The following is a 13,495-nucleotide window of genomic DNA, read 5'->3' as shown; positions in this document are numbered from 1 at the left end:
TTATATTTTAGTGATCCAAGATCACATTGAGTCTATAGGAAAAGCCAATACTATCAAGGAGGGATGAGGTGTTGCTTGATGAGGTTCTTGCTTCATAGTGCTTAGTGATATGCTCCAAAACCCTCAACTACCTTCCCACATCCACATATGACCTAAACCAAAAGTCAAACTCGGCCCCACCGATTCTTTCTATCCGGCGCCACCGAGTTCAGATGTCATAGCCACTGCCACAAACCCTAGGCAAATCGGTCTCACCGATAGGGATCTCGGTCACACCGAGATGGGGTTGTAATCTCTCTGTTTCCCTTCGTAACGTTTCGGTCCTACCGAGATGAGCGATCGGTCCCACCGAGATTGCAATGTAAACTCTCTGTTTCCCTTTTGTAACATTTCGGTCCCACCGAAATGAGCGATCGGTCCCACCGAGTTTACCTGACCAACTCTCTGGTTAGCTTATTACCAAAATCGGTCCCACCGAGTTTGTGTAATCGGTCACACCGAGATTACGTTATGCCCTAACCCTAACCATATCGGTCCTACCGAGTTGCATCTCAGTCCCACCGAAAATCCTAACGGTCACTAGGTTTGCTAAATCGGTCCGACCGAGTTTCTCAATTCGGTCTCACCGAGATTGGTAAATTGTGTGTAATGGTTAGTTTTTGTGTGGAGGCTATATATACCCCTCCACCCACTCTTCATTCGTGGAGAGAGCCATCAGAACAACCTAGACTTCCAATACCCATTTTCTGAGAGAGAACCACCTACTCATGTGTTGAGGCCAAGATATTCCATTCAAACCATATGAATCTTGATCTCCTAGCCTTCCCAAGTTGCTTTCCACTCAAATCTTCTTTCCACCAACATCATATCCTGTGAGAGAGAGTTGAGTGTTGGGGAGACTATCATTTGAAGCACAAGAGCAAGGAGTTCATCATCAACACACCATTTGTTACTTCTTGGAGAGTGGTGTCTCCTAGATTGGCTAGGTGTCACTTGGGAGCCTCCGACAAAGATTGTGGAGTTGAACCAAGGAGTTTGTAAGGGCAAGGAGATCGCCTACTTCGTGAAGATCTACCGCTAGTGAGGCAAGTCCTTCGTGGGCGATGGCCATGATGGGATAGACAAGGTTGCTTCTTCGTGGACCCTTCGTGGGTGGAGCCCTCCGTGACTCGCGCAACCCGTTACCCTCCGTGGGTTGAAGTCTCCATCAACGTGGATGTACGATAGCACCACCTATCGGAACCACGACAAAAACATCCTGTCTCCAATTGTGTTTGAATTCTCCAAACCCTTCCCTTTACATTCTTGCAAAGTTGCATGCTTTACTTTCCTCTGCTCATAGACTCTTTGCATGCTTGCTTGAATTGTGTTAAGATTGCTTGACTTGTGCTAAGATAGCTAAAATCTGCCAAAGACTAAAATTGGGAAAAGGATAGATTTTTAATTGGTCAAGTAGTCTAATCACCCCCCTCTATACATACTTTCGATCCTACAGTGGCGACGGATTCCCCTCTCCGGAGCCCCGAACGGACTCCAGATCAACCCTCCCGAGATAGATTAGGGCTTGGCGGCGGCTCCATATCGTAAAACGCGATGAATCCTTCTCTCTGATTTTTTTCTCCCCGAACTTGAATATATGGAGTTGGAGTTGAGGTTGGTGGAGCATCAGGGGCCCATGAGGCAGGGCCGCGCGCCCAGGGGGGTAGGCGCGCCCCCACCCTCGTGGACAGGGTGTGGGCCCCCTGACGTGGATTCTTTCGCCAGTATTTTTTATATATTCCAAAAATATTCTTCGTTGATTTTCAGGTCATTCCGAGAACTTCTATTTCTTCACAAAAATAACACCATGGCAATTCTGCTAAAAACAACGCCAGTCCGGGTTACTTCCATTCAAATCTTGCAAGTTAGAGTCCAAAACAAGGGCAAAAGTGTTTGGAAAAGTAGATACGATGGAGACGTATCAACTCCCCCAAGCTTAAAGTGATAAAGAAAAACTTTTACAAACTCTGTTTGCTCTTGTTGTTGTAAATATGTAGATCCAGCATTCAAGTTTTCAGCAAAGATTATGAACTAACCATATTCACAATAACATTTAGGTCTCATGTTTACTCATATCAATGATATAATCAATTTGCGAGCAATAATAATAAATCTCGGATGACAATACTTTCTCAAAACACTCATAATATGATATAACAAGATGGTATCTCGCTAGCCCTTTCTGAGACCGCAAAACATAAATGCAGAGCACCCCTGAAGATCAAGGGCTGACTGGAAATTGTAATTCATGGTAAAAGAGATCCAGTCACAGTCATACTCAATGTAAACTAATAGTAATACATGCAAATGACAGCGGTGCTCTCCAACTGGTGCTTTTTAATAAGAGGATGATGACTCAACATAAAAGTAAATAGATAGGCCCTTCACAGAGGGAAGCAGGGATTTGTATAGGTGCTAGAGCTCGATTTTGAAATAGAGATAAATGATACTTTGAGTGCTATACTTTCATTGTCAACATAACAACCGAGAGATCTTGATATCTTCCAAGCTACAAACATTATAGGCGGTTCCCAAGCAGAATGGTAAAGTTTATACTCCGCCACCACCAACAAGCATCAATCCATGGTTTGCCCGAAACAACGGGTGCCTCCAACTAACAACAATCCTAGGGGAGTTTTGTTTGTAATTATTTTGATTTGGTTTGAGCATTGGACTAGGCATCCCGGTGACCAGCCATTTTCTCGTGAGTGAGGAGCGGAGTCCACTCCTCTTGAGAATAACCCGCCTAGCATGGAAGATACAAACAACCCTAGTTGATACATGAGCTATTCGAGCATAAAAAAATAGAATTTCAATTGAAGGTTTAGAGTTTGGCACATACAAATTTACTTGGAATGGCAGGTAGATACCGCATATAGGAAGGTATGGTGGACTCATATGGAATAACTTTGGGGTTTATGGAATTGGATGCATAAGCAGTATTCCCGCTTAGTACAAGTGAAGGCTAGAAAGAGACTGGGAACCGACCAGCTAGAGAGCGACAACAGTCATGAACATGCATTAAAATTAATCAACACTGAATGCAAGCATGAGTAGGATATAATTCACCATGAACATAAATATCATGGAGGTTATGTTGATTTTGTTTCAACTACATGCATGAACATGTGCCAAGTCAAGCCACTCGAATCATTCAAAGGAGGATACCACCTATCATACCACATCACAACCATTTTAATAGCATGTTGGCATGCAAGGTAAACCATTATAAACTCTTAGCAAATTAAGCATGGCATGAGCAACTATAATCTCTAATTGTCATTGCAAACATGTTTCATTCATAATAGGCTGAATCAGGAACGATGAACTAATCATATTTACAAAAACAAGAGAGGTCGAGTTCATACCAGCTTTTCTCATCTCAATCAGTCCATCATATATCGTCATTATTGCCTTTCACTTGCACAACCGAATAGTGTGGATAATAATAATAGTGCACGTGCATTGGACTAAGCTGGAATCTGCAAGCATTCAATTCAAGGGAGAAGACAAGGTAATATGGGCTCTTTGTTAGATCAACAATAATGCATATGAGAGCCACTCAACATTTTCATCATGATCTTCTCCTCTCGACCCCCAAAGAAAAGAAAAGAAATAAAACTATTTACACGGGAAAGATCCCAACAAGCAAAAGAAGAACAGGAATTCTTTTGGGGTTTTCTTTTTAATTACTACTACTACAAGCATGGAAAGTAAACTAGCTAAAAGTTACAACTATTTTATTTTTATTAAGGTTTTTCAAACAGACAAGAAGAAATCTTAAAAAGAAATTAGACTAGCATGGATAGTACAATGAAAAAGTATGAGCACCGACAACTAGCATGAGTGTGTGAACATGAATGTAATGTCGGTGAGAAATACGTACTCCCCCAAGCTTAGGCTTTTGGCCTAAGTTGGTCTATGGCCACGGATCAAAGCTGCCCTCTCCAGTATACTAAGGAGGATCCTCAGGGTGCCACTGGTTAGCGATCTCCTCCGGATCCCACTGATAAACAAACTGACGATGAGGTTCAAGTGGTGGCTCCGGCTCAGGCTCTAGGGCTGATGTCAGGCTCCGGTAGGCATGGATGGTCTCCGGCAGAACAAGGTACATTCCTGAAAATATGTTGAACAAAGAAGGAGCAGGCAAGGTAATAGTCTCAAAGTAGCCTTTATCAAATATAAGTCTATAGTTAAACATCTTCTTCTTATTCTTAACAATAGAATCATGTGCCACCATACTCTTATAATCTAGAAAAATATGAGGCAGCAACTTTTCCTCTTTCTCATAATGCATAATAGGTATGTTAAAGTGTGTAGCAAGGCGCGAGGCGAAGATGCCTCCTAAGATGGGACCCTTTGGACGGTTCAGATTTAACCGTTTAGCAACAATAGCGCCTAAACAAAAAGTGGTATCACGAAACAAAGCATGGCGCAAAATAACAATATCAGGGGCACTAAGATTTCCACTGTTCCCGCGACCAATTACGCATCTACTAGCAAATATTGCAAAGTAACGTAGAATAGGAAAATGTATGCTAGTGATTCTTGGATCGGAAACTTTCCTTGTTTCCCCTACAACAATCATATCAATAAATCCCTCCACATCATTACGATGTGGTTCCTCTATGCTGCCCTCAAAGGGTATCCTACAAACCCGGCAAAAATCATAAAGTGACATCTCCTTATGCTCATCATATAAATAAAATTCCACCAAAGGTGGCGATCTCCTAGCATGGAAATGAAAATTCTGCACAAAAATATTGGTGAGTAGGAGATACTGTTCAAGCTGGTCATGGACGAAGTCGGTAAGGCCTGCATTCTCAGCCAAATAATAAAAATCTTCATAAATCCCGGCTTCTCTCAAGAACTCATCACAAGGCCATTCACACGGCCGAACCTCCGCAGTGCGAGGGAGATTATATTTGGGCTTCTTATTTTCTTCGATTTGCTTATCCTTCAAGCTTCGGCTCGAAGAGCCCCTCAAAAATCTCTTCATCTTATTCTGAAATTTTCTGAAATTTTTAGTAACCTAAAAATAAAAGTGAACCAGACTCAACAAAATTGATAACAACTACTCCTACAAGTGCCTAGAGGCTATATCATGCATTAAACTACTTTTGACCACATAAATTTGACATGCAAGCTCAAGAACAGGGTCACCTAAGCAGCAAAAATTTGCAATCAATAAAGCACTAAAAAAACTAATTGGACCATTAGAGGAGTCACATACCAAAGAACGATCCCCCAAAGTAGTTTTGTGAATGGATCTTTGAGCAAGGAGATCGAAAATGGCAGCAAGATGAGCGAGAACACGGGTTTGAGCTGGTGGATGATTTTTTCTGGAGGAAGACGAAGTGTGTGGGTGCAAGAATAAGTGGAGGGGACCCACATGGGGTCCACGAGGCAGGGGGCGCACCCAGAGGGTAGGGCGCGCCCTCCACCCTCGTGGGCATATGGTGAGGCCCCCTGGTGTGTTCTCAGTGCCAATAATTCTTAAATATTCCAAAAAATCATATTAAATTTTTAGGGCATTTGGAGAACTTTTATTTTCGAGGTATTTTTTATTGCAAGGATAATTCAGAAAACAGACAGAAAATACTAATTTTGCTTTATTTAATCTAGATAATAGAAAGTAAAAAGAGGGTACAAAGAGTTGTGCTTTCTAAGTTCACCCATCTCATGCTCGTCAAAAGGAATCCACTAACAAGGTTGATCAAGTCTTGTTAACAAACTCATTCCGAATCTCATGAAACTAGAGAAATTTCGAATAACACTAGGTTACCTCAATGGGGATATGCATGTCCCCAAAAATAAGAATATCATATTTCTTCTTGATAGTAGGAAGAGGAAATTCAAAACCTCCAATAGTAATCGTAGAAATTTTTCCAACAGAATTGATATTGTGGACTTGAGGTTGTTTCCTCGGAAAGTGTACTGTATGCTCATTACCATTAACATGAAAAGTGACATTGCCTTTATTGCAATCAATAACAACCCCAGTATTCAAAAAGGGTCTACCAAGAATAATAGACATACTATCATCCTCGGGAATATCAAGAATAACAAAGTCCATTAAAATAGTAACGTTTGCAACACAACAGGCACATCCTCACAAATACCGACAGGTATAGCAGTTGATTTATCAGCCATTTGCAAAGATATTCCAGTAGGTGTCAACTTATTCAAATCCAGCCTACGATATAAAGAGAGAGGCATAACACTAACATCGGCCCCAAGATCACATAAAGCAGTTTTAACATAGTTTCTCTTAATGGAGCATGGTATAGTTGGTACTCCGGGATCTCCAAGTTTCTTTGGTATTCCACCCTTAAAAGTATAATTAGCAAGCATGGTGGAAATTTCAGCTTCCGGTATCTTTCTTTTATTTGTAACAATATCCTTCATATACTTAGCATAAGGGTTCATTTTAAGCATATCAGTCAAATGCATACGCAAAAAGATATGTCTAATCATTTTAGCAAAGCACTCAAAATCCTCATCATCCTTTTTCTTGGATGGTTTAGGAGGAAAAGGCATGGGTTTCTAAACCCATGGTTCTCTTTCTTTACCGTGCTTCCTAGCAACAAAGTCTCTCTTATCATAACATTGATTCTTTGATTGTGGGTTATCAAGATCAACATCAGGTTCAATCTCTACATCATTATCAGTGCTAGATTGAGCATCAACATGAACATCATCATTAACATTGTTACTAGGTTCATGTTCATTACCAGATTGTGTTTCAACATCAAAAATAGAAATATCATTGGGATTCTCAGGTGTGTCTACAACAGGTTCACTAGAAGCATGCAAAGTCCTATCATTTTTCTTTTTGTTCTTCTTAGAAGAACTATGTGAATCAACATTAGTTCTCTGAGAATCTTGCTCAATTCTCTTGGGGTGACCCTCAGGATACAAAGGTTCCTGATCATTTTACCCCCTCTAGTCATAACTCTAACATCATTATCATTTTTCTTATTATTTAATTCATTGAGCAAATCATTCTGAGCTTTAAGTACTTGTTCTACTTGAGTGGTAACCATAGAAGCATGTTTAGTAATAAGTTTAAGTTCACCTTTAACTCTAGACATATTATCACTCAAGTGTTCAAGCATATCAGCATTGCGTTTCAATTGTCTGCCAACATAAGCATTGAAGTTTCCTTGTTTAACAATAAAATTATCAAACTCATCTAAGCATTGGCTAGCAGACTTATAACGAGGGATATCACCTTCATCAAATCTATAGAGAGAATTTACCTTTACTACCTGTGTAGGGTTATCAAGACCATGTATTTCTTCAATAGGTGGTAAATTCTTAACATCTTCAGCTTTAATACCTTTTTCTTTCATAGATTTCTTTGCCTCTTGCGTATCTTCAGGACTGAGAAATAGAATACCCCTTTTCTTCGGAGTTGGCTTAGGAGTTGGTTGATGAAGTGTCCAATAATTTTCATTACTCAACATATTATTCAATAGCAATTAAGCTTGATCAACAGTTCTTTCCCTGAAAATACAACCAACACAACTATCCAGGTGGTCTCTAGAAGCATCGGTTAGTCCATTATAAAAGATATCAAGTATTTCATTTTTCTTGAGAGGATGATCAGGCAAAGCATTAAGTAATTGGAGAAGCCTCCCCTAAGCTTGTGGGAGACTCTCTTCTTCAATTTGCACAAAATTATATATTTCCCTTAAAGCATCTTGTTTCTTATGAGAAGGGAAATATTTAGCAGAGAAGTAATAAATCATATCCTGGGGACTACGCACACAACCAGGATCAAGAGAATTAAACCATGTTTTAGCATCACCCTTTAATGAGAACGGAAAAAACTTAAGGATAAAGTAATAGTGAGTTTTCTCATCATTAGTGAACATGGTGGCTGTATCATTTAATTTAGTAAGATGTGCCACAACAGTTTCAGATTCATAGCCATAAAAAGGATTAGATTCAACCAAAGTAATTAACTCAGGGTCGACATAGAAATCAAAGTCCTTATCGGAAATAAAGATAGGTGAAGTAGCAAAAGCAGGGTCATATTTCATTCTAGCATTCAAAGATTTTTCTTTAAGCTTAGCTAATAATTTATTAAGATCATATCTATCATTGCAAGCTAAGAAGTCTCTAGCAGTTTCTTCATCCATAACATAACCCTTAGGAACAACAGGCAACTCATATCTAGGGGGAGAATCTTCATCATCACTTTCATGAATATTATCAGTTTCAATAATTTCAATCTCTCTAGCCCTAGCAAGTTGTTCATCAAGAAATTCACCTAGTGGCACAGTATTATCAAGCATAGAAGTAGTTTCATTATAAGTATCATGCAAAGTGGAAGTGGCATCATCAATAACATGCGACATATCAGAATGAATAGCAGGAGTAGGTGACGCAAGTTTACTTAAAACAGAAGGTGAATCAAGTGCCGAGCTGGATGGAAGTTCCTTACCTCCCCTCGTAGTTGAGGGAAAAATCTTGGTTCTTTTATCTTTCAAGTTCTTCATAGTGATCAGAAGATATAAATCCCAAGTGACTCAAAGAATAGATCTATGCTCCCCGGCAACAGCGCCAGAAAATAGTCTTGATAACCCACAAGTATAGGGGATCGCAACTGTTTTCGAGGGTAGAGTATTCAACCCAAATTTATTGATTCGACACAAGGGGAGCCAAAGAATATTCTCAAGTATTAGCAGATGACTTGTCAATTCAACCACACCTAGAAACTTAATATCTGCAGCAAAGTATTTAGTAGCAAAGTAATATGATAGTAGCAGTAACGGTAACAAAAGTAATAGTTTTGGTTTTGTAGTGATTGTAACAGTAGAAACGGAAAAGTAAATAAGCGAAGATCAATATGTGAAAAGCTAGTAGGCAATGAATCAGTGATGGCTAATTATGCCAGATGCGATACCTTGTGCAACAGTTATAACATAGGGTGACACAGAACTAGCTCCAGTTCATCAATGTAATGTAGGCATGTATTCCGAATATAGCCAAACGTGCTTATGGAAAAGAACTTGCAATGACATCTTTTGTCCTACCCCCCCGTGGCAGCGGGGTCCTAGTGGAAACTAAGGGATATTAAGGCCTCCTTTTAATAGAGTACCAGACCAAAGCATTAACACTTAGTGAATACATGAACTCCTCAAACTACGGTCATCACCGGTAAGTATCCTGATTATTGTCACTTCGGGGTTAACGGATCATAACACATAATAGGTGACTATAGACTTGCAAGATAGGATCAAGAACTCACATATATTCATGAAAACATAATAGGTTCAGATCTGAAATCATGGCACTCGGGCCCTAGTGACAAGCATTAAGCATAGCAAAGTCATAACAACATCAATCTCGGAACATAATGGATACTAGGGATCAAACCCTAACAAAACTAACTCGATTACATGATAAATATCATCCAACCCATCACCGTCCATCAAGCTTACGATGGAATTACTCACGCACGGCGGTGAGCATCATGAAATTGGTGATGGAGGAAGGTTGATGATGAGGATGGCGACGGATTCCCCTCTCCGGAGCCCCGAACGGACTCCAGGTCAGCGCTCCCGAGAGAGATTAGGGCTTGACGGTGGCTTCGTATCGTAAAACGCGATGAATCCTTCTCTTTGATTTTTTTCTCCCCGAATGTGAATATATGGAGTTGGAGTTGAGGTCGGTGGAGCGTCAAGGGGCCCATGAGGCAGGGGGCAGGCCCAGGGGGGTAGGCGTGCCCCCACCCTCGTGGACAGGGTGTGGGCCCCCTGACGTGGATTCTTTCGCCAGTATTTTTTATATATTCCAAAATATTCTTCGTTGATTTTCAGGTTATTCTGAGTACTTTTATTTCTGCACAAAAATAACACCATGGCAATTCTGCTTAAAACAACGTCAGTCCGGGTTAGTTCCATTCAAATCATGCAAGTTAGAGTCCAAAACAAGGGCAAACGTGTTTGGAAAAGTAGATACGATGGAGACGTATCAATTTCTCACGATTTATTTGCTTGTATTCAGGAAGTATATGGTTAATTCCACACCAGTTCAACCTTAGGGTTCGTATCTGGGTGTTCCCTGTTTGTGTGTTCTAGATTTGTTTGAATGTTGTTACTCACATTGCATTCCTCTAAACTATTACAATTTAGGCACCATACAAGCGTTTTGAATTCATGGTACTTGGTCTATTCACTACAAAAAAATATACTTCCGTGATGATACGTGTTTGTCACATCAGGTCACTTTTTTTGTCATGCATGTACATCCATGACAAATTTGTGACAGAATCAAGATAGTCATACATGTGCTGTCGTAGAAGTGTTCCATGACATTACCATAATTATCATCACGGAAGTGTCCACTTCCATGACGATAAATCGCGCGTCACAGAAGTGCTTTCGTCAAGGGTGACCGACACATGGCATCCACTATAACGGAACGCCGTTAAGCTATCGGGTCGGGTTTTGGATCCGATAACCCGTTAACAGCCCCAACCAATGGGGATTTTCCACGTGTAAAATCATATTGGCTAGAGGAAACATGTTGGCTCATCGTTGGGATAGATGTCATCCACTCATTGGACAGGAGGCGCCTATGATAGGTCGACATGTGGCACGACCCAACAGTGGTCCATTCCGGTAAAAAGGCCGGCCCAGTAAAAATTAGCAGGCCGACCCATATAAGGCCTACTTGTGTCAGGTCCATTTAAACCCACGACCCATACGAGATGTGCCAATTCGGCCCGTTAAAGATTTGACACCATTGCAGGCCATCGTCAGTTCGAGCCCGTTAATAGCCCGCTATATATTTGGGCTCAATATCAGCCCGATGAGATTTCGGCCTATTAACGGCCCATTTAATGGATGGGCCAATTTTCAGGATGTACATCTTTCGGCCTTTTAGCGACCCATTTAAATGTTGGGCTAATTTCCGGCCCGGTGTGTCTTTCAGCCTGTTGACGACCCATAAATCTGATGGGCCATTTGTAGTCGGACCTGAGTTTCGGCCTTTTAGCGGCCCATTTAAGTGTTGGGCCAATTTCTAGCCCGGTGTCACTTTCAGCCTATTGATGGCCCATAAATTAGTTGGGCCAATTGTAGTCGGACCTGAGTTTTGACCTTTTAGCAACCGATTTAAGTGTTGGGCCAATTCCCGGCCCTGTGTGCCTTTCGGCCTGTTGACGGACCATAAATGAGTTGGGCCATTTGTAGTCGGACCTTAGTTTTGGCCTCTTAACGGCCCATGCCCTTCATGGTCCAATACCAGCCCGGTTTCTCTTTCGGCCTGCTAAAGGCCCACAACACAGTTGGGTCATCTACAATACGACCTGACTTTCGGCCTCTTAGCGGCCCATGCTCTTCATGGTCCAATACAAGCCCGCTGTCTCTTTCGGCCTGCTAAAGGCCTACAGTATAGTTGGGCCATATGTAGCCCAAACTTAGTAACGGCCTGTTAACGGCCCGTGAAATAAATTGGGGCCACCTGTTGCCCGCTTCGATGTTGGCCTGTTAACGGCCCGGGAGGTAAGAGGGCCGACCATTAATTTCGGCCTAGTAACGGCCCATTAACTTAATGGGCCCACTAAAGTTCGTTCATGTCTTTAGGCCAAATTAGATAATTTGAGCCCATTACGACGAGCAAAGGTACGTCATACAGGGAATAACGTTGCACATCCAGAATATATTACAGGAAATTACATCCACTAGGCAATCAAAGATTGATGCCAGTGCAAATAAATGAGCAGAACCTAACCATCTACAACGTCACAATCTGCAACCTCAGCACAGATGACGCCCATAAGCATGTGGGCAAGTTCTTGCTGCTTTGCCACACTGTCTCTGAAAACATTGATCCGTTGTTGTGTCGCACGAGTCTGCACCTCTGATTCATCCACCATTTCCATCATTACTTCAGCCATTAATTGGTTCACAAACATACATTTATTCCGTTGCATTCAAGACAGAGGATACTGAACAGATTCAGATGGAGATTTTGGCAGGCTTGTATTATTGATAGTGGAGAGTGTCTTGACCACTGTGTCATAACATAAATTAGGACGGGAACCAAACAGATTAATCATGAGTTATTGCCATATTACCTGGCCTAGATTTACTGGAAAGAAACAATGGGGTTGCCTTGCTGTTTTCAGAGTTTGTCTTCTTATCTTCAACAGCCTGCACAAAATTAACACACTTGCATTGCTATCATTGGCCAAGTCAGATAATAGGAAAGCAACATTGACACAACGAATGTTTGGGCAACTAGCCTACACCAAATTAACACAATATGGCACAGCTATCATCAGCCAGGTAAGGTAATACGAAAGCAACATTGACACAATGAATGAATGGGCAACCAGAGAAGCACTACAATTCAGTAATGTGCGTGATATGAGAAAGCACATTCATGCAGCTCAGTACGCAAAACTACCAGACAGTTTTCCTTACAAAAATCAACATTGGCGCCTTTAACATTTTGCTACAACTAATTTTAGATCAGATAAAGGTTAGATTCAGACGATTAACAAAATACATGCTGATGTAAAAATATAGTGATATACAATAGGTACTTACATCAGCACTGGAGCACAGAGAATTCCTGCAAGATATTTTCCTCGAATACGATCCCAATGGAGGAAGTCTTGTATCATTTAACCTTATTTTCTAAAAGAGAGACGGGTAAGAAACATGTAGAAAATATGATCAGAATGCTATAAAATTTCATGATGCGAGGACACACACACGCTTCTTAGAATGGAGTTGACATTCTTTTGCTGGACTGGAGCGGACTAGTTCTTTGGCCACCGGAATCTGCTTATTATCAGTGGGAGTTGGGTTTCTCTGTGCTGGAGCAGTATCTATGAAAAAGGGAGTTGGTTTATTATCTCCTGGCGTTTGGATCTTTTGCAAAGACCTGGTTTGTAACCCTTCAGATTCTAACATAGCCATCTTCCCCTTGCATGCCTTATATAGAAGAATGGTGATTCAGTTATAAAACATGCTACAACAGAGATGGAATAGGTACTAAAGAATAGAAAGGCATGACATATTGACATGTATTCACTCCATCCGGAAATAAATGGATGGGTCTAGGCATATTTCAGTTCTAGATACATCCAGTTTTATCCATTTCTGCGACATTTAATCCAGACGGAGGGAGTATGATGTAAGAGCTAGGGATACGACAGGACAACACAGTAAAAAAAACACTAAAAAACCCACTGCAGAACCAAAGTATTCAAACCCACTGATATGAGATAGTACACTCATGCAGCTCAGGATGCAAAACTACCAGGCAGTTTTCCTTGCAAAAATCAACATTGTGGCCTTTAATCATACATTTTGCTACAACTAAATTTAGATCAGATGAAGGTTGGATTCACGCCGATTAACAAAATACATGCTGATGTAAAAATATAGTGATATCCAACAGGTACTTATATCTACATTGGAGCACAGAG

This window comes from Triticum urartu, chromosome 3 (genome assembly GCF_003073215.2).
Source record: "Triticum urartu cultivar G1812 chromosome 3, Tu2.1, whole genome shotgun sequence".
NCBI classification, from domain to species: Eukaryota; Viridiplantae; Streptophyta; class Magnoliopsida; order Poales; family Poaceae; genus Triticum; species Triticum urartu.
This window is presented reverse-complemented; position numbering follows the sequence as displayed.